Raw genomic sequence first — 22701 nt, forward strand, 5'->3', positions numbered from 1 at the left:
TTTCCAATATGGAGTGCTGATCGGTAAATATAAATCAGAGGAACAGAATTCAGGCACAGCCTTCACTATATACCATCTCCAGAAATGGAGGCCCCTCTCTGCATCCCCAAACTGCGGCGTCTAATTAAGCAGCGGTTTAATTGTAGGCCAAGCAAACAGAGATCAAATGCAAGGAGCCGATCTGCAGATCCCAAATTACAAGTATCGGCCGGCTTCAATTGTCACCCGCACAAAGACCGGAGGCCTAAAATCCTTTACTCAACTAAATTCTTAATAAGTAAACTGAGACTAACCCTCTAATACCAGATTTGTTAGACAACGTGATTTCAACGGCAGCCATTCAGGCACCTTGTTACAAGTAAAATGACTGTTAAGGCTAAGAATCATGAAAGAGTCATTTTATATAGCTGCTAAATTCCCCTCAAATCTCCTTGCGAACTTAACGGGCAAAGAAAGCTCAACGTGTAATACCGGCTAATGTGGTTTATGCTGGAAAATACTATCAGCCTATCTTTGTGGCTTATCTAAGCCTGGATAATACTTTTAGCCTTTATGCTAGACCCAGATCCATTTTTTTTCCTCTCTCTCTCCCCCCACCAAACTCTTGACTATGTATTTCCTAAAATCCTTTTGCAAAGAGTTAAATTGGATGTGAAATCTGTACGAGGCACCGGAGCTCTCTTTGTTTCGGAGGCTCGCCGGCAAAGTCTCGCTTCTGTATCACTTTCATTGCTTTCTGATTGAGCCTGACAGTGTGACAGAGAAGCAAAGAGCGGCAATCGCAGCCTCAATGCAGGCCTTTTTCAGCCGAGCAGCAGTCTGCTCTTTTAGCCTGAGAAAAAGGAGGAACAGATGCTGGGCGCGAGCTTCCCTAACAAAGTCCTAACTTTGATGCCGATGGAAGGGGAGGGGGGGGAAGAAATATATTAAAAAAAAAGATTGCCTCACTTCAGAAGACCTCAAAAAGAAGACAAAAGGAGTGAGGGGGCCAAGAGAAAGAGAGCGGGTGAGAAAATCCGGGCTGGGACGGTTTCGGAAGCCGCAGCCCTTTCGAGGAAGATGTGGTTCGGGAGGTTTCAGATCTGGAGTTTTTCGACACTCTCGAACATTCGCTTGGAAGAGAGAGGGGGTGAGGTTTGAAGGCGATGGTGGGGGTTTTCTCCCTGCGAACGACAACCACTGTGGAAAGATGTCTTCAGTCTGGAAGACCAGCGGGACGTTCCAGACTGGGCGCTCTTTACAAACAAAATCCGGCCTGGTCCCTCCAAAAATGACTTGCACGGATTGTGCCAAAATGGCTGGTCTTTTTGAAAAGGAATTTGCTGCTCAGTCGAAAAGAGCAAACTCGTTAAATTGGCTCCGTCTACTTGTGTGAAACATTTCTGTCCCACCCCTGGACAAGCGCAAAGAAGTTCTAGAGGGGTGCCATTCAAGAATACGCCCATATTTCAGACCGCATGTGATATTTCCTTCAGGAGAACGTACGTCGCTGGTGGTGTTGAGGAGCAAACTCTGCTGCGAATACATCAGCTGCCTTTGTGCCTTTTACAGCCCAATCCCATGTACTCTTACTCAGTGGTAAGGCCAATAGGAGACTTGTGCCTATGGTTGCCATGGCAATTCCTAGACAGGCGTGATGTCACTTCCAGGTTTTCCCTGGAGGTAAGTGACAGAGATATTTTAATACATGTCTCTGGTGGTTCCAGACTACCCAAATCCTGATGCATTGGTTATTATCGGTTATTATAATTATTGGGTATTGGGGAAGGGGCATGTCTCAGTGGTCCAATCCCTGGCATCTCCAGTTTAAAAGATTAGATAGTAGGTGACGTGAAAGACCTCCACCAGAGACCCTGGAAAGCCGCTGCCAGTCTGAGTAGACAATTCTGACTGTGATGGCCAATTTCAGTATAAGGCAGCTTCATATGTTCGTGTATCCACTGAACGTCCCATTTTGTTGACTGTACTGGCTCACTATGTGTTAAATAGTGGGTTCCATGGATCCATGGGATCCCAGATCACCACAGACTGTGACAGCAGCCATGAAATCAAAAGACGCCTGCTCCTTGGGAGGAAAGCGATGGCAAACCTAAACAGCATGATAAAAAGTAGAGACATCCCCCTGCCAACAAAAGTCCGCATGGTCAAAGCAATGGTATTCCCAGTAATCATGTACGGCTGCGAGAGCTGGACTATAAGGAAGGCCGAGCGCCGAATAATAGATTCTTTTGAACTATGGTGCTGGAGAAGACTCTTGAGAGTCCCTTGGACTGCAAGGAGATCAAATCAGTCAATCCTAAAATAAATCAACCCTGACTGTTCCCTGGAAGGCCAGATAATGAAACTGAAGCTCAAATACTTTGGCCACCAAATGAGAAGGGAGCCCTCACTGGAGAAGACCCTGATGCTGGGAAAGATTGAAGGTCAAAGAAGACGGGGACGGCAAAGGATGAGATGGTTAGACAGCATCATCAATGCAACGAACATGAAGTTGAGCAAACTTCAGAGGATGGCGGAAGACCGGAAGGCCTGGCGTGATCTTGTCCATGGGGTCACGAAGAGTCGGACTCAACTGTGCGACTGAACAACAACAACAACAACAAATGGATAAGCAGGCTCGAGTCCAGTGATCAGCTCAACTTTATTTGTGATTTCGGCAAGAGCAAGACAAGACTCCAGAGCCTCATCTCTCTTAAATAGCATACAATTGCCACGCCCAAACACACCCCACTCCCAGTGATAGGCTGTTTACATAACATTACTACTAGACTGGTTATTTTCAGAATCCTGGTAGGCAATTGTCCTTGTGCTCCAAGCTCAGCCACTCTCTGGGGTGATTCAACCAGGAATTTTTCAACCCCAGTACATAACACTATGCATTATCTGCCTTGAGTCCCTATGAGAAAGGGGGGCTGTAAATAGATAGACAAATGAATAAGTTCTCCCAGCAGGCCGACAGAGTTGTGGTTGGAAGCAGGGGTTGCCAGCGGGAGGTCTCCTGCCACAGGAAAAAGTCGAAGTGACATCACATCGCCACCATGATGCCAAGGCCACGCTCTAGGATTCGGGTGAAACCATAGAGTTGTGCCCAATTCCTAGACTGTTGCCTCGCCCTCATGCAAATGATATGATTGCACTTCTGGATATTCGTCAGGAAGGACATCACTCCACTGCCGTGGGGCCATGTTACAAAATAATTCTTCCCACTGGTCCTCAGCAGGCTGGTGGGCAACCAAAAGAGGATGCAAGATGTCCCCCACCGAAGTGGGAGACTTAAACGTGCCATCGTCATGCCCCTCCCTCAAAGGATCCTCAGGTGTTGCTGTAGACCCAGGCCCCATAGCTACGGTGGGGCATTTGGGGGCTCCGCCCCTTTCTTAAAGTCCAGAAGAATTTCTCCTATAAATGCTTTTTTCAATCATTTTTAAACATTTTTTTAAAGGCTTGCACTCCTGGAAGCAGAGTAGGGTGCTGTAGTTGACTAATTCCTGCCCTGAGCAAGGGGGTTGGAGTAGGTGACCTCTAGGATCCCTTCTAACTCCGTGTCAAGAAACTGGACTCCTTTAAGAGAATTTTCCTGCCTCAGTGTTCGCTTTCTTGACTATAGAAGTCATCACCCCCACCTGGCGGCTTGTTCTCAGAATTGTTTCTTCTGCTGGCAGAAGTGATTAACTTGCAGCAGCTGAGAGCTGTCATCTAAAGTGCTTGGCAGCTTGCAGTTCAGAGATCTATCCTGGCAACGGCTTTCTATTGGCTAAACGGCATTTCTTTCTGCACTGAGGACTTCAGCCCCGCCAGGAAAAGGTTTGCCCCATGTTGGCAGAAAAATGTGTGTGGCTGCACATGTCTGTGAAAGTGTGTTTACCCGTGTCACCCACACTCTTCCCTCGGTTTGTGTGTCTCCTGAGTGATGCCTCCTTACCAAAGGCAGAGGTGTAAGCTTGGAAACCACTAAGCGCTGATAGAGACACAGAAAGGTCTCTTAAAATAAAACTTATCTTTATTAAAAGAAAATACATTCTAGATAATCCCGACTACGGGCCTCCGTAGGATGCTCTCAGTCCTACACGATCCCATTCTGAATCAGAACACAACTCAGCTGAATTACGTTTCAAATTGACTCTAGGGACATCCAGTCATGGATTTAGAACCCACCTCTCTCCACGCACCAAACTGGGACCCAAGATAAGTCGTGTTTTGTGATCCTCAGTGGATTCCAGTGACTCGTTTAGTCTGGGGTGTCCTCGAGGATGTTTTGGAACATGCGGTCTGTGTGGAATTTGTTCATGGTACCAAGTCAGGGAGTTCATTGGACCAATTTGGGAAGAAGAAGAAGAGGAGGGGGAGGAGGAGGAGAAGGAGGAGATTGGATTTATACCCCGCCCTTCACCCAGAGTCTCAGAGCGTCTTACAAACTCCTTTCCCTTCCCCTCCCCACAACAGACACCCTGTGAGGTAGGTGGGGCTGAGAGAGCCCTTTCGAGGACTGGCCTTGAGAGAACAGCTCTGAGAGAACTTGTAACTGACCCAAGGTCCCGCCAGCAGCTGCATGTGGAGGAGCAGGGAATCAAACCTGATTGGCCCAGATTGGAGTCCGCACACGTATAACCACTACACCAAACTGAATAAAATAGCCACGGGTGCCTAGCAGCTTCCAGCCTCAGTTCAAGGTACAGTCCAAGCCCTCAGTGGTCTCACGAATCTGAGAGAACCCTTTCGTCCATCTGCCTCTCTCTGCTCATTCAGGTCTGAGAGAAAGTCCTCGCTCTGCCTCCCGGCATTCTACAAGACGAAGAAGACTAGCATTCTGTGTCATATATGATAACCATCCTCAAGTACTTGAAGGGCTGTCGTATAGAGGATGGCACGGAGTTGTTTTCTGTTGCCCCAGAAGGTCAGACCAGAACCAGTGGACTGAAATTAAATCAGAATAGTTTTCGACTAAACATTAGGAAGAACTCAGTGCAACAGGCTTCCTTGGGAGGTGGCGGGCTCTCCTTCTTGGGAGGTTTTCAAGCAGAGGCTAGATGGCCATCTGACAGCAGTGCTGATTCTGTGAACTTAGGCAGACCATGAGAGGGGAAGGCAGGAAGGGTGCCTCAGTGCTTAGTTCTTGTGGCCCTTTCTTACAGACGCCCAGGGAAATGCCGATCGCCACTTTGGGGTCAGGAAGCAATTTTTCTCCAGGTTAGTTTGATTGGAGATCCTGGAGGGTTGGGTTTTTTTTCTTTTTCTTTTTGGTCATCTTCTGGGCACGGAGCAGGGGTCACTGGGGGTGTGGAGGGGGGAGGTATTTGTGAATTTCCCGCATTGTGCAGGGGGTTGGACTAGATGACCCTGGAGGTCCCTTCCCACTCTTCTATGATTCTATGATCCATTGCCTTGGCACTCTTGAATCCTCTTCCCCGTAAAATTTGTGAGATGATTTGATTCAGACCAGGAGTCATTTCCTGCAGGAGTGCGCAGGAGCGAAGCTCCGGCAGTAAAGAGCCCAGGGGGCGGGCACATGCAACAAGCCCCGCCCCCTGCTCCCAGCAGCCCTCAGTCAGAGCAGGAAGCAGCCAGGTAAGCTGCAGAGCTCCCCCCGGCCCCCCGGTCCAAAACAGTCCAGTGGCACCTTTAAGACCAAGTTTTATTCAGGTACAAGCTCTCCCTCCTCTGCGAGGACAGATCTGCACGTTCCCCCCCCAATAGCTAGCAATCCAAAACAGTCCAGTGGAGCCTGAGCGGTGGGTGTTGCCTTCTGACACACTTCCAGTGATGTCAGGGGGTGTGGCATATGCAAATGAGTTATGCTAATGAGTTATGCTAATGAGCTCCTGCACCTCTTGTTCTATGAAATGACCCGATTCAGACAATAGGGTTGCCATCCTAAAGGTGGGACACAGAATCATAGAATCACAGAGTGGGAAGGGACCTCCAGGGTCATCTAGTCCAACCCCCTGCACAATGCAGGCAATTCACAAATACCTCCCCCCTCCAAAACTGCAGTGACCCCTGTTCCATGCCCAGAAGATGACAAAAACCCTCCAGGATTACTTCCTGACCCCAAAGTGGCAATCAGCATTTCCCTGGGTGTGTAAAAAAGAGATTAGTTGTAATTCCAGAGAAAATCCAGACTGGGACAGATTTTGAAGCTGCATCCCTTTCGAGAAAAATGTGGTTCGGAAGGTTTTGCTAGTCTTTAAGGTGCTACTGGGCTCTTGTTGTTATATATTTGACTGGACCTAAGGAAGGCTGTGGGGCCACGATGGCTCAGTGGTTAAGATGCTGAACTGCAGACTGGAAGGCCGGTAGTTTGGCAGTTCGAGACCCGAGTGCCGCATGACGGAGTGAGCTCCCGTCTCTGGTCCCAGGTCCCGCCAACCTAGCAGTTTGAAAGCAAGAAATTGCAAGTAGATAAACAGGTACCGCTTCGGTGCGAAGGTAACAGCGTTCCGTGCGCCTTGGCATCTAATGCCGGCCACATGACCACGGAGACGTCTTCGGACAGCGCTGGCTCTTCGGCTTGGAAACGGGGATGAGCACCGCCCCCCCTAGAGTCGGATTCGACTGGCTTTCGAGCAAGGGAAAACCTTTGCCTAAGGAAGGCTGTAGCAACCCGGATAGCTCTGAGTAGCCCGAGCCTATCAGAGGTGGGAAGCTAAGGAAGTTCCTCAGGGAATTCAACAATAATTTTCAGCACAAGGTTGCCACATACCAAAGTTTTAATCCAAAGTTCTCTTCAATGAACGCTGCAAAAAAAATTTTTATGAACTACAAGCCTCCTCCAAAGTGCTTTTCTGCAGTGAGGAAGATCCGGAAACAGAAGGATATCTGGACCTCTGTTGGAGGAAGAAACGAGCACATGTTATAAAGAGACTTTAAGGAGTCCTCCCTTTTGAAACTTTTATTTAACAGAGGAGGACTATTATTAAAGGTTGTGCTATAGCTGTTGAGATTCTTGGAGATGATTTTTGATATTTTTGATTAAGAGGATTTATTATATATGTAGATATTATTGTAAAAATATTTTTCAAAAAATATAAAATTATTTGTGATATGTTATAATCATCTGTGCACGGTACTTGTATGTTGGTTTTCCTACTTTCCGTGGGTCCTTGTTTGGTTTTGTGAATCATCGTGAACCCGGCATTCTCTGAGTCTCACTGAGTGAGTCTTAACAGCTGATGTCTTGTGGAAGTGACGGGTGAAGCAAATGATCAGGGAAATCAGTGTGTGAGACACAGACTCTAATCTGGGAGGACTGAGTTTGATTCCCCCGTTCCTCCGCATGCAGCTGCTGGTGTGACCTTGGGTCAGTTACAAGTTGCTTCAGAGCTGTTCTCTCAAAGGCAGTCCTCGAAAGAGCTCTCTCAGCCCCACCTACATCACAGAATATCTGTTGTGGGGAGGGGAAGGGAAAGGAGATGATAAACCACTCTGAGGCTCCTTTAGGTATTGAAGGGTGGGGTATAAATCCAATCTCTTCCTCTTTTTCCTCTCTTCTAATGAGCTGCTCATTCCTCAGCTGAGCCAGGGTGACATGGGGGGAGACATCCTTGGCTTTCTTCTGAGCAACATGCCTAGTAGAAGCGACGGCTCATCCACTCCATCCAAGCAGTGCACCTAGAAACTGCCGCCTGGAGGTTTTTATCAGTCAGCAGAGGGGCAGTTTAGCAGAGTGAGAAAGGCGTAAACACCCTTCATACAGTATCACCTCAAAAATCATAAATATACACTGCCTGGCCTAAAAAGAGACACAAACTGGATGCCAGGAAGAGACAAGCTTGGGAAAAATATTGCTGAAGGTGAATCAGAAGTGGCCGACTAAGAACCCTATTCACACCCTCAGGAGATGCGTAATTAAGGAACAATGGGTCTGCCATGATAGATCTCCCCACCTTGGACTAATCTCGTCATGAGTCAGCATTGTTTCCCCCTCACCCATTTACCTTAATTAGCCCTATTCACACAAACTGGTAGTTTTCCTGTCTGGTACTCAAAGGGTCATCAAGAATCATTACCATCCATAGTTCATCTCAGGTAAACTCATCAAGGTTTCTCCCAAATTATTGTTCATCCCCAGAACAGCTATCAAGTTATTGTTTTTGGACCGCACATGTCAGATTGCCCCAGGGAACATTTCCCCTATAACTGCCAGCACCCTGCACCATAGGAGTGTGTGTATATTCTCGACACCATACCTCACACCCCCACTTCAGTGTGGGCCCTCTCCTCCTCTTCTTCATGAAACGCTGGCCATTTTGCTGCCTCCATGGACCTCACTCTTCTAGATTGGTGAATATCACCTCTCCAAAATCTCTCTCTCTCCCTGCTTCTCCCTAATTTTCCTCTTAGCTGGTTTGTGTGTTTGAGTGTGTATGTATGTTTTGCTCTTTTATTCTTTTTCAATAAAAACCATTCCAGATGGACATCTGTCTGGTTTATTTTGAGAGTTCTCAGAGAAATCCCCGTAAACGTTGGTGGAGATCCCAGTTACCTGCCTCTTGCTCTGTCTCTATAAAAGCTAATTCCCCCAATTAAATTAGGAGCCTGCCTCTGTGGATAACACAGGTTGGCGACCTTTGCCTTGCTGCTATGTTTTCGCATCTTTTGAAGCTTCAGAACAGTCTTGTAAGGCAACCAAAGCTAGAGCCCATTGCAAAACTCCAGTCTGGGCTGAACTGACCTCACAGACTAGAACATATCCTTGCACGCTAATGACAGTCATTTATGTCAATATGCTTTGCAGGACTTGCATGTTAAAGCACACAAATGCCCAACCCGTACTTATAAATTAATGGCGTGCCAAATTTCAAATTCATGTTTGAACAGTGGAGACCTCCCTCCCGAGTAATTGCTGCGTTTGAGGGAACTAATTTAATTGTGTGGGGGTGGTTCCCCCCCCCTCAACCTCTTGTCATTTGAAACCGGGGGGGGGGAACTATTTTCTTTCCCCCCTCAAATATTGTGCAATAGATTTGCTCCGAGGCATAGATTCTGTTTGCTGAGTGTCAGGCGTACAGCGTGTACATTTAATGGGTGAATTGAATGGCCAGAATGGAGGGGAAATGATCTGAAATCTAACGAGGTCACAGTGATGAACGTGGCAATTTTCACTGAGAGCCCAGTGTGACAGAGTGGCAGACTACAGCGGCCTCCGTGTGAAAACCCCACCCACCTAGAGAGTTTCCAGTGCTGGGTTGAGAAATCCCTGGAAGTTTTGGGGGGTGGAGCTTGGAGATGGCAGGGGTTGGGGGCAATGTTCCCTCTAAGCTGTGGAGTCTTGTGAGCAAAACTTCTACTTTCTGAGCTCCTGGCATTAAAATTGTGAGCGAGCGATTTGGCTACTGCATATGTTAGTCTGCTCTGGAGCCCTCCCTTCCTGAGCTAAGACAAAAATGGGTGAGCCGGAGGCTAAAAAACTGTGAGCGAGCTCACACTAACTCAGCTTAGAGGGAACACTGGTTGGGGGGTCCATTCCAAGTTCTGCCCCACAGAGCCCACAAGCTGAGGTTACATAAACAACACTGACCTTGATGGACCAGTGGCCTGGTTCAATACAAGGCAGCTTGAAGTGTTCATGTGTATATGGCAATCAAAGCATGCTTGTTTGCGTTCAAATATACCCTGGGCCCAAACAAGTGTTGTAAGGGAGGGTTTCCAACTGACGGTTTCAGTGGCGTAGCCCCCGGTACTTGATTCTCTGCACGTCCCAAGAGCGTGGGATCCAAGGGAGCAATCGATTCCGTCATAGCTGTGCTATAGCGCCACCACTTCAGAAGGCCAGGGTTGGTATTGCAGTTTCCAGCCCGGAAGAGATCAGATGACACCGAGATCCAACAGATCACACCATCCACTCAAAGGGCCAGGTGTAAATCCAGGTCCTAATTTGCCCTAGTGGGCCATACTGAATCAGAAAGGAACGTGGACACAATCGTATAACTCAAATAATAGTCTTTCCCAGGCTGGGGACGACCAGGTGAGGAAACTTACAAGAACTGGAGAACCAGCATAGTAGAGTGGTATAGTAGGAAACCCTGGCCGTGATCCCGTCAGATCTCGGAAGCTGAGCAGGGTTGACCCTGGCTAGTATTTGGAAGGGCAATCCCCAAGGAATACCAGGGTTGTGACGCAGAGGCAGGCAATGGCAAACCATCTCTGAAACGTCTCTTACCTTAAAAAAACAAGTCTAGCTCGCCACCTAGTGGTGCATAACACTAAAGGAGCTTGAACTCCCGGCTGCCAGACAATCTTAGGATCTCCTGGCTATGCTACACACACTGCCATATGATAGTTAATTAATTAATTAGAGTGGTTAGAGCGTCAGAGAAGGATTTGGGAGTCCTGAATTTAGACCCCCCCACTCTGCCATGGAAGATCACAGGGTGGTCTTACCATGATCTCCACACATGAAGTTGCCTTCTACTCAATCAGACCTTTGGTCCATCAAGGTCAGTATTGTCTCCTCAGCAGCGGCTCTCCAGGGTCTCAGGCAGAGGTCTTTACCATCACCCACTGCCTGGTCCATCAAGGTCTGTGTTGTCTACTCAGACTGGGAGCTCTCCAGGGTCTCAGGCAGAGGTCTTTACCATCACCCACTGCCTGGTCCATCAAGGTCTGTGTTGTCTACTCAGACTGGGAGCTCTCCAGGGTCTCAGGCAGAGGTCTTTACCATCACCCACTGCCTGGTCCATCAAGGTCAGTATTGTCTCCTCAGCAGCGGCTCTCCAGGGTCTCAGGCAGAGGTCTTTACCATCACCCACTGCCTGGTCCATCAAGGTCAGTGTACCATCACCCACTGCCTGGTCCATCAAGGTCTGTGTTGTCTACTGCTCTCCAGGGTCTCAGGCAGAGGTCTTTACCATCACCCACTGCCTGGTCCATCAAGGTCAGTATTGTCTCCTCAGCAGCAGCTCTCCAGGGTCTCGGGCAGAGGTCTTTACCATCACCCACCCTCTAGTTACTTTAACTGCAAACACTGGGGGTTGAACCTGGGACCTTCTGCATGCCAAGCAGATGTTCCACCAACAAGCCGCAGCTCCTCCCCAAAGAAGGGGCCAATAGATCTCCTCCAGCACACTCTCATGTGTGGGGCTTTATATATTTCTTTAAAAGGTTTATGGGCCAACCCCTGCAACCAATCAAGAGAATCTATTGCAACCAAAACAATCAGGTGCCAGGCTACAGTACCAGGAGCAGGAAGAGTTATGGGGGGGGTTGTATTTGTTTTATATGTGCGTGTGCATGTGAGTGTGTGTGTGCACCCAGAAGTCATGGCGACCTCTGGTGACTGTTCCCCACTGGAGGCCAGGAGGATATTCAGAGAGGTGGCTAAATAAAGCCTGCCTCCGCCTCCCGACTGCTGGTATTCCAAGAAGGAGGAGTCTCAGAGCAGCTTACAGTCTCCTTCCCCTTCCCCTCCCCTCCCTGTGAGGTTGGTGGGGCTGAGAGAGCTCTTTCGAGGACTGCCCTTATGATTATTACATTACATTTCTATACCGCTCCTTCCCGGAGGCCCGGAGCAGTTTACACATATACATTTAATCGCCCAACTAGGGCCACATGCATATCAGGGGAGATAGATGCCTTAACAGGCACCTACGCAGCGTAGGTCTTTCTGTGGCGGGGTCTTGCTAGGACCAGGCGGTCGTGTCCTTCAGCGGAGGTCTTTTTCTGTCTCTTCGGCTTGGCTTCCTGGGATGGTCCTTTTATGGCGCGCGGCTGCACGATGAGGTCGCAACTGGTCTCTGTCCCGGAGGCTCCGACCGTGCTTACGTCACTGCGCCTCCACACCGCCTCCAATCGCCTCTCGAGTCGCCTGCCACCAATCCGTCACCATGTTTTCTCTACCGGCTCACCGCTCATCGATTCACCGCATCGTCCAGCCGCCGCCCTCCAATATTGGAGGTAGGGTAGGGTGCCCCCCACTCTTAAGGAGTGAGTACCCATTTGTCTAATTGCTGTTAAGGGCTTTCGAGCCGCTGGGTGGACGGGAGCTAGGATAAGGGCCGGGAGCTCACCCCGGCCGCAGTGGGACTCGAACAGCTATTAAGGCTGTTCGGAGATAGTTTTACTTGCAGGCATTTACTGCCTGCGCCACCGCTCCCTTGAGAGAACAGCTCTGAGAGAACATGTGACTGACCCAAAGTCACACCAGCAGCTGCTTGTGGAAGAGTGGGGGATCAAACCCGGTTCTCCCAGATTGGAGTCTGCGCTCCTGACCACTACACCAAACTGTAATCACAGTTTACAAATGACCTTCATTTAGCGGCAAACAAAAGAGTGAGCTATAAATTATAACAGTGGTGTTAATTGGGCAGCAATAAAAAAAACCCGGCCTGGCCTGGATAGCCCAGGCGGGCCCAATCTCATCAAATCTCAGAAGCTAAGCTGGGTCGCCCCTGGCTAGTATTTGGATGGGTGACCTCCAAGGAAAACCAGGAGCATGACGCAGAGCCAGGCAACAGCAAACCACTTCTGAATGTCTCTTGCCCTGAAAACTCTGTGGGGTCGCCATAAGTCAGTTGCAATTTCATGGAACTTTCCGCCACCAATAAAAAAAAAATCCAGGGAAGCAAACGAGGGGGGAAATCTAGATCTGCACATATAACATGCATCAAAGCAGTCTTGGAGAATGAAAAGACTTATCTAAAACTAACAAAGCACCCGAGGAGGGTAGACGAGAGGGAGTTTCATGAGACAGGGGCCACCATAGAGAAGGCCCCGTCTCTTTGAGCCCTATGGGGGGCGGGAGTTCAGAAGGTGGGGCTGGGGATTTTTGCTCTGCCCCATGTCTTTTGACCTGTGGTGTTTCACAGGGTTCGATCTTACCCCGCACGTTATTTAATATGTACGTGAAGCCGCTGGGAGAAGAAGAAGAAGAAGAAGAAGAAGAAGAAGAAGAAGAAGAAGAAGAAGAAGAAGAAGAAGAAGAAGAAGAAGAAGAAGAAGAAGAAGAAGAAGAAGAGATTGGATTTATACCCCCCCTTCACTTGGAGTCTCAGAGCAGCTTACAAACTCCTTTCTCTTCCCCTCCCCACAACAGACATCCTGTGAGGTGGGTGGGGCTGAGAGAACTCTGACACAAACTGCTCTTTTCAAGAACAGCTCTGACAGAACTATGGCTTGCCCAAGGTCATCCAGCAGGTGCAAGTGGAGGAGTGGTGAATCAAACCCGGTTCTCCCAGATTAGAGTCCGCACACTTAACCACGACACCAAACTGACTCTCTCCTGGTTATCGGGAGGTCCGGGCTGTGGTTTCACCAGTATGCGGATGACGCCCAGCTCTACCTTTCTTTTCCACCTAATTCCAAGGATGCTGTTGACGTTCTGAACTGGTGCTTGGAGTCAGTCAAGGGCTGGATGAGAATGAACGAGCTGAAACTTAATCTTCACAAGACAGAGGTTCTTTGGATTAGTCGAAAGGCAGACCAAGGACTTGAGATGTCCTCTGTCTTGGATGGAGTTATATTTATATATAGCTTGGGAGTGCAATAGAGTGCCTGAAGAACTATGGGTGGAGGTTCGTGACATTGTCCAGGAGACAGCAATCAGCAACATCCCAAAGAAAAAGAAATGCAAGAAAGCAAGGTGGCTGTCTGATGAGGCTTTACAAATCGCACAGGAAAGAAGGAAAGCGAAAGGCAGAGGTGAAAAGGAAAGATTGACCCAACTGAATGCAGATTTCCAGAGAACAGCAAGGAGAGATAAGGAGGGCTTCCTGAATGAATAATGCTAACTAATAGAGGAAAACAATAGAATGGGAAGGACTAGAGATCTCTTCAAGAAAATTGGAGAAATCAAGGGAACGTTCTGTGCAAAGCTGACCATGATAAAGGACAAAAACGGTAGGGACCTAACAGAAGCAAAGGAGATTAGGAAGAGATGGCAAGAATACACAGAAGAACTATACAAGAAGGAGCTCAATGTCCTTGACAGCCATGACAGTATGATTACTGACCTCGAACCAGACATCCTGGAGTGCGAAGTCAAATGGGCCTTAGAGAGCACTACTAACAACAAAGCTAGCAGAGATGATGGGATCCCAGCTGAGCTATTCAAAGTCTTAAAAGATGATGCTGTTAAAGCGCTGCACTCAATATGCCAGCAAATTTGGAAAACACAACAGTGGCCACAGGATTGGAAAAGGTCAGTGTTATGTATTAGGGCTGGAACATTCCTGGACTGGGTTCCAGAGCCTGGCTGAGCTTGGAGCTCTAGAACAATAGCCCACCAGGACTCTGGAGGTGGCCAATGAGAAACTAATGCTGTGTAAATAGCCTATCATTAGGAGTTGGGTGTGTTTGGGTGTGGGTTTTGCATGCTATTTAAACAGGGCTATTGCCCTGAGGTTTCAGTCTTGTTCCTGAAATCACTTAATAAAGTAGAGCTTTTCATTGCAATGCATCTTGAACCCAGTATTTAAAAGTCAGTTTACATTCCAATCCCAAAGAAGGGCAATGCCAAGGAATGTTCAAACTATCGCACAATTGCACTCATTTCACATGCTAACAAGGTCATGCTAAAGATCCTATAAGCTAGGCTTCAGCAGTACGTGGATAGAGAACTGCCAGAAGTTCAAGCTGGGTTTCGGAGAGGTAGAGGAACTAGAGATCAAATTGCCAACATTTGCTGGATTATGGAGAAAGCAAGAGAGTACCAGAAAAACATCTACTTCTGCTTCATTGACTACGCTAAAGCCTTTGACTGTGTGGATCACAACAAACTATGGCAGGTCCTTAAAGAGATGGGAGTACCAGACCACCTCACAAGTCTCCTGTGAAACCCATATAAGGGTCAAGAAGCAACAGTTAGAACCAAATAGAAGGGGAAGTCGTGGAAGTGGTGACAGACTTCACGTTCCTGGGATCCCAGATCACCGCAGACTGTGACTGCAGCCATGAAATTAAAAGACGCCTGCTCCTTGGGAGGAAAGCGATGGCGAACCTAAACAGCATGATAAAAAGTAGAGACATCACCCTGCCAACAAAAGTCCGCATGGTCAAAGCAATGGTATTCCCAGTAGTAATGTATGGCTGCGAAAGTTAGACTATAAGGAAGGCCAAGCGCCGAAGAATAGATTCTTTTGAACTATGGTGCTGGAGAAGACTCTTGAGAGTCCCTTGGACTGCAAGGAGATCAAATCAGTCAATCCTAAAGGAAATCAACCCCGACTGTTCCCTGGAAGGCCAGTTCCTGAAGCTGAAGCTCAAAGACTTTGGCCACCCAATGAGAAGGGAGCACTCACTGGAGAAGAAGACCCTGGTGCTGGGAAAGATTGAAGGTCAAAGAAGATGGGGAGGGCAAAGGACGAGATGGTTAGACAGTGTTATCAAGGCAACAAACATGAAATTAAGCAAACTCCGGAGCATGACGGAAGACGGGAGGGCCTGGCGTGATGTGGCCGATGGGGTCGCGAAGAGTCGGACTCGACTGTGCGACTGAACAACAAGTGGGAGTGCTATTTGACACAATGTTCACCTTAGAAAGCCTTTGCTTTTCTCTCCCCACAACGGACACCCTGTGAGGTAGGTGGGGCTGAGAGAGCTCTTTCGAGGACTGCCCTTGAGAGAACAGCTCTGAGAGAATTTGTGACTGACCCAAGGTCACACCCGCAGCTGCATGTGGAGGAGTGGGGAATCAAGCCCAGTTCTCTCAGATTTGAGTCTGCGCACTTAACCACTACACCAAACTGGGCCTCCGAGCATGGTCTTCTCTGAGGCAAGTTGCTTTCCATGAACACCATCAGAGGAAGATGTCTTGTACCAAGTGGAGGGTGCCATTAGCTCGGGTTACCAACCTCCTGGTGGCAGCGCCTGGACATCTCCTGGGACTACCACTGACCTCCAAGCCACGGAGAGAATGGCCACTTGGGAAGGTGGACCCTGTGGCCTTATACTCTACTGAAGCCCCTCCCCTCCCCTCCTCAGGCTCCGCCCCTCCCCCAAATCTCCAGGTGTTTCCGAACCCAGAGCTGGCAAACCCAGAGGAAGGCTTCCTGTGCCCGGTGGAAGTTGCCACCATCAGCCAACACAAGCGGTAAGTTTTCAAGCCAACAATTCTTTTAGCCATTCGGATTTCTCAGACTGTGGGTTTCTTGCCGGATGTGGGAGGAGCTTAATTATTCAAACCCTTCCTTAACGAGAGCGACATCCGAACACCAAGTTTTCGTGCCTCTCTAATAACGATGATGTCTCGGAAGACATGCCCTCCCAGTTTTTAGCTTTCTGGGAGCAAACGTGTAAAGCCGTCTTTAACGGGGGTCAGGCTTTTGATGCCTCTCGCCCAGAGCATTCGGGTTGGCAGGAGTTCTTCCAGCTGTCACCATGAGTTTTCAAGGGTTCAATCTCTGGAATTTTGGTTCAAAAAGACCAGATATGAAAGACCTCTGAGGCTCTGGAGAGCCTCTGCCGGTCTTAGATGATACTGACCTTTTCTTTTCTTTTTTTTAAAACCCCGGAGGGATATTTTTTTATTTTTGCAAATACTACAAAAACTACAAAGAAATATTAGGGAAGGGACTACAACTAAGGATAAAGGAAAGCAAACCACACTAAACTAAAACCCCAAGAGGAGGAGATCTTTTCACTGTTAGTAAAAATGTTAGTACCATAAGTGTTAATGTCACAATATACTTGTAGAGTTCTTGCTTATAACAATTCACTATTTATATGTTATTTTGTTAGTTGTTATGAGAGAAATCTCTGATCATCTTATTCTTCGCTTCAAAAGGCCATTTTCCAAGCCCTTTTGCCTTTACTTTGGCTTTCTGTCTCTGAAATTGTATACCACTCTGGCAGGTCCTGCACCCTTTTCTGCCGCAAAGTCCTCTTCCGTTCCAGAGGTAGCAGAGTCACTAGACTTCGTTTCTTCCTCTTTGGACTCTTCATCTGTCCCCAGCTGACGTCTCAAAAATTCTTTTGCTTTAAAAGTGGAGTCTATCTTTTCTCTTCTATCATTGATCTTAAAGATGACACCCTCCTGACCACTATTTCTCCAGGTAGGCTATTTTTTTTAATGTAATTGGAGTATGCCCTACAGGCTGACTCCATTTCGTTTACAAGTTACAATACTGACCTTGATGGCCCACCGGTCTAATTCAGCGTAAGATGGCTTTATTGGGATCTTTGGTTAATATAGCAGCGTTTTGAACAGTTACAGAAGTGTGATACCGAGTGCAGTAAATAAATCTCCCAAGAAGTCTATTACATTTATTCAGGTAGATCCAGTTCACATTCAGGTTGCAGGAAGAAGAGGAGGAGGAGGAGGAGGAGGAGGAGGAGGAAGAGGAGGAGGAGGAGGAGACTGGATTTATACCCCACCCTTCACTCGGAGTCTCAGAGCCGCTTACAGTCTCCTTTCCCTTCCTCGCCCCACAACAGACACCTTGTGAGGTCGGTGGGGCTGAGAAAGCTCTTTGAGAACTGCTCTTGAGAGAACAGCTCTGAGAGAACCGTGGCTCGCCCGAAGTCACCCAGCAGCTGCATGTGGAAGAGTGGGGAGTCCAAACCCGTCCTCCCAGATTAGAGTTTGCGCTCCTAACCACTACACCAAACCACTGCACCAAAGAAGATGAAGAGTTGGTTTTATACCCCACTCTTCACTACCCGAAGGAGTCTCAGAGTGGCTTATTTATTTATTCCATTTATACCCAGTCGCCTTCCCTTCCTCTCCCCACAACAGACACCCTGTGAGGTAGGTAGGGGTGAGAGAGTTCTGAGAGAGCTGTAACTGATCCAAGGTCACCCAGTTGGTTTCATGTGGGGAATCAAACCCAGTTCCCCAGAGTATAACCACTACACCAAGCTGGCTTAATCTGAAGAGTCCTTTCCCTATCACAAATGGCCAGCTTGTCTGGCATCATGTGTGTGGGAGTACGAGGGCACTGTCTTTACAGGAGAGACCGGCAGAGACATTTGTCTCCATGGAAGGCCATGTGGACAGAGTGAGAGGACAAAGGGGGAGAGAGAGGAAGTACCAGAGGACAACACCCACAGTAAGACGAAGAGAGGCATTCCATTCAAGGAGATAACACCTATATATCCTTAGAGTGATGTAGCAAAGCCCCCTCCCAATGTCCAGGCACGTGGAGTCGCTCACTCCAACAAGCTTCACATGTTCAATCTGCGCCTCCGTTCTCCAGAGATGTCCATGTATCTCTAGCACGTCTACCACTGACTCTTTGTCCCTCCGCCTGAACAGTGCTCTCGGTTATCCAAAGCGTTTGGTTGATTTGAATGTTTTGGGTATCCCTCCGGTCATTCAGATAAATGTAATTGCATAAATAAGATTATCGTGCTGCTAAGGATGAAAAAAAAATGGGAACAGGGTGTTAGAATGCATTATGAATGGGGAGCGGACTAATTCAGAGGGATTATAATGCTATTATACAAATCAATGGCCTGCCCTTATCCAGAAGACTTTGTAACGTTCTGGGCAGCTCATCAGAAATGCTCTTAATAAAGTGGATTGCTGGAGGAGGAGGGGGGCTGAACGAAGGGAAGGCGGTCAAACTGGCTGAAGGGCTGGTGAAGATTGGAGGCAGTCAAATGTGTTGATCTTGGGGGGGAAAGGTAGGTCTCTCAATAAACATATGTTTTGAAATTAGCATAAAATGATATTAAGGAGGGTTGCAGTATAGGCAAGACATACGGGATTTAGATGGTTGGAGTGAGCGACTCAGCATGGCTAAACATTGGGGGGCACGACATGTACATTTCCCTGGAAGCTACCCTCTGACGTTCCTCTCTCCCTTTATCCCCTCCCTCTTCTCACATGGCCTTCCACACAGACACAGTTTGGTGTAGTGGCCAAATTTGCTTAATGTAACAGCCACACAGAATAAACATCAGATGTCTGAGAGCCGCAAGGCATGAACAAATATCCCACACACGTTTTTATTGGGAAAATATGCAAACTTGCTTTTTATTAACATTAAATTAGACTGCGAAAGAGGTGCAGTTTGGCCACCCCCCCGGTGTAGTGCTTAAGAGCACAGACTCTAATCTGGGAGGAATGGGTCTGATTCCCCACTTCTCCACATGCAGCTGCTGGTGCGACATTGGGTCAGTCACAAGTTCTCTCAGAGCTGTTCTCTCAAAGGCAGTTATCGGGAGACCTCTCTCGGCCCCACCTCCCTCACTGGGTGTCTGTTGTGGGGAGAGGAAGGGAAAGGAGTTTGTGAGTCGCTCTGAGACTCCTTTGGGTAGTGAAGGGCGGGGTATAAATCCAATCTCTTCTTCTTCTTTTACCTCACAGGGGTGTCTGTTGTGGGGAGGGGAAGGAAAAGGAGTTTGTGAGCTACTCTGAGACTCCTTTGGGTAGTGAAGGGCAGGGTATAAATCCAATCTCTTCTTCTTCTCTTCTCTTCTTCTTTTCCACAGGTTTCTTGGGTAGATACAGTGCCCTCACACTCCACACACATGATGCCGGACAAGCTGGCCTCTGTGACAGAGAGTTTACTCTTTAGATTGGGATTCTCTCTCTTCTTTTGACCACAACCTGAATGTGAACTGGATTTACTTGAATAAATGTAAGTTTACCTTCTTTGTCATATGCTTCTTGGGAGATTTATTTACTGGGCTGTGTATCATGTTTCTATGACTGGACAAACTCTGCTATATTAACCAAATATCCAGATATACCCGAAGGAATCTCAGACCGGCTTACAATATCCTTTCCCTTCCCCTCCCCACAACGGACACTCTGTGAGCAGTGTTCCCTCTAAGCTGACTTAGTGTGAGCTAGCTCACAGTCTCGTAGCCTCCAGCTCACACGTTTTTGTCTTAGCTCAGGAAGGAGGGCTCCAGAGCAACCTAATTTATGCAGCAGCCAAATTGCTCGCTTACAACTGTAATGCCGGTAGCTCACAAGGTAGAATTTTTGCTCACGAGACTCCATGGCTTAGAGGGAACATTGCCTGTGAGGTGGGTGGGGCTGGGAGAGCTCTTTCGAGGACTGCCCTTGAGAGAACAGCTCTGAGAGAACTTGTGACTGACCCAAGGTCACACCCGCAGCTGCATGTGGAGGAGTGGGGAATCAAGCCTAGTTCTCTCAGATTTGAGTCTGCGCACTTAACCGCTACACCAAACTGGCTCTCAGGGGTGGTTAGCACACGAACACAGTTCGAGTCCAGTGGCACCTGTAAGACCAACAAAGTTTAATTCTGGGTGTAAGCTTGCAGGTGCTTGCACATTTCAGATACAAGCAACACACATTAACAAAATATCCCAGTATAGATGAGGTGTAGCAGGGCTTAGATGAGGTGAAACTGGGCTGTGACAAAGAAGAAGAAGAAGAAGAGGAGGTGGAGGTGGAGGTGGAGGAGGTGGTGGAGGAGGAGGAGATTGGATTTATACCCCGCCCTTCACTTGGAGTCTCAGGGTGCATTCAGACGGGGGCTTTACATCGGTATAGGTGCCAGTTGCAATCGTTGTACTCACTGGCGTTCAGACGGGGAACATCTGCCTCCTGTCCCTAACCGGTATAAAGCCCTTTACACCGTTGCACTCTGCCACTAGGTCCCAAGTGGTGGTATCCTCAGTGCAACGGTGGCTTCCGATGTACACCGGCGTCTGATCGCTCTCCAGCGGTGCCTAGCCATTTCCGTCGGAAGCCTGAGGCTTCCATTCCCCCCCCCCCCCCCCCTTTTTTTAACACCCTCCCTTCGCCCTGAGTGTTTGTTGTTGGTGGGTTTTTTTTAAAGCCCTTACTTTACCTATCTGGGGGAGTCCGGGACTTAAGGGAGGCCTTACGTTTAAAGTTTAAATGTAATGGGGGGGTGTTTGAGCATGCGCAAAGATCGCCATTCTGTGAATGGCTACCTATGCGCATGCTCAAGCTGTGTTTTAAAAAAAAAAAACTCGCCGACACCCGCAGCGTGTGAGCGGGCGTACACCGAAAAGAACCGCAAAATGGAGGCAAGTGTGATCGCGTTTATGCCGGCATAAACTGCACCGGTTCCAACCAGTGCAGTTTATGCTGGCAGAAAGCCCCCGTCTGAACGCACCCTCAGAGTGGCTTACAAACTCCTTTCCCTTCCCCTCCCCACAACAGGCACCCTGTGAGTAGCTGGGGCTGAGAGAGCTCTTTGAGAACTGCTCTCTCAAGGACAGCTGTGCCAGAACTATGGCTTGCCCAAGGTCATCCAGCAGCTGCAAGTGGAGGAGTGGGGAATCAAACCCGGTTCTCCCAGATTAGAGTCCGTGCCCTTAACCACGACACCGAACTAGCTTCCCCACTACACCAAGAACATATAGGGATGCTAGCCTCCAGGTGGGGTGGGGGATCCCCCAATTTAGTGAGCTCCTGCCCACCGCCACCGGCCAGCCAGCCAGTGGGGGGAGCTCCACCCCCCTAATCCCCACCCCCAAACCTTTAAATGCTTTGACCAAGAAGCGGGGGAGGGCACTCATGAACTCATAGCAGCGAATTTGCCACTTGGAGTACAGGTGCGGGGGGGGGGGAGCTGATCCCCAACAGGACGTCCCTTTTGTCTTATGTCATCACAATGAGGACGTCCCCACCCTCTCCAGAATTGTCCCCCAAAGTCCCCCATGGGGAACTGAGAAGGACCTGACAACCCTAAGAACATAGTAGCTGAGGAATCCATTCCCATTTGCTCACTGGAAGAGTGCGGAGAGATATCCCGTCTACTGGCACGTGCTGATGTACCCTGCGCATTTTTATTCTGCCAGGTAGGCTGCCATCTGCACAGGCTTCCCAGGTGAGCCGAGGCCCTCTGGTGTCTCAAGGAACATCCAATGACCCCTTCGACTGAGTGTCACCCTTTGGTGTTCCCTTTGAGAAGAGTGGATTCCACCATCCACTCTTTTTGTTGTTGTTCAGTCGCACAGTCGAGTCCAACTCTTCGCGACCCCCTGGACCACATCACACCAGGCCTACTGTCTTCCACTGTCCTCGGGAGTTTGCTCAATTTCATGTTCGTTGCATCTATGACACTGTCTAACCATCTCACCCTTTGCCGTCCCCGTCTTCTTTGACCTTCAATCTTTCCCAGCATCAGGGTCTTCTCCAGTGAGGGCTCCCTTCTCATTTGGTGGCCAAAGTATTTGAGCTTCAGTTTCATTATCTGGCCTTCCAGGGAACAGTCAGGGTTGATTTCTTTTAGGATTGACTGATTTGATCTTCTTGCAGTCCAAGGGACTCTCAAGAGTCTTCTCCAGCACCATAGTTCAAAAGCATCTATTCTTCGGCGTTCGGCCTTCCTTATAGTCCAACTCTCGCAGCCATACATGACTACTGGGAATACCATTGCTTTGACCATGCGGACTTTTGTTGGCAGGGTGATGTCTCTACTTTTTATTATGCTGTCTAGGTTGGCCATAGCTTTCCTCCCAAGGAGCAGGCATCTTTTAATTTCACAGCATACGCAATGAGGTTGGCAGAGTCAGCTCAGTGACGAGGCAGTCAGCAAAAGAATAAAGTTCGAGTCCAGCGGCCACTTTAAGACAACAAGGTTCAATTCTGGATAGAAGCTTTCATGGGCATGCACACTTCTTCACAGGGGTCATTTCATAGAAAAAGAGGTGCAGGACCTCATTAGAATAACCATTAACATTACTTATTTGCATATGCCACACCCCCTGACATCACCGGACGTGTGTCAGAAGGCAACACCCACCGCTCAGGCTCCACTGGACTGTTTTGGATTGCTAGCTATTGGGGGGGGGGGGGGGGAACGGCGGATCTGGTCC

The sequence above is a fragment of the Gekko japonicus genome, unplaced genomic scaffold (genome assembly GCF_001447785.1).
Source record: "Gekko japonicus isolate JY-2015 unplaced genomic scaffold, Gekko_japonicus_V1.1 scaffold2561, whole genome shotgun sequence".
In the NCBI taxonomy this organism is placed as follows: domain Eukaryota; kingdom Metazoa; phylum Chordata; class Lepidosauria; order Squamata; family Gekkonidae; genus Gekko; species Gekko japonicus.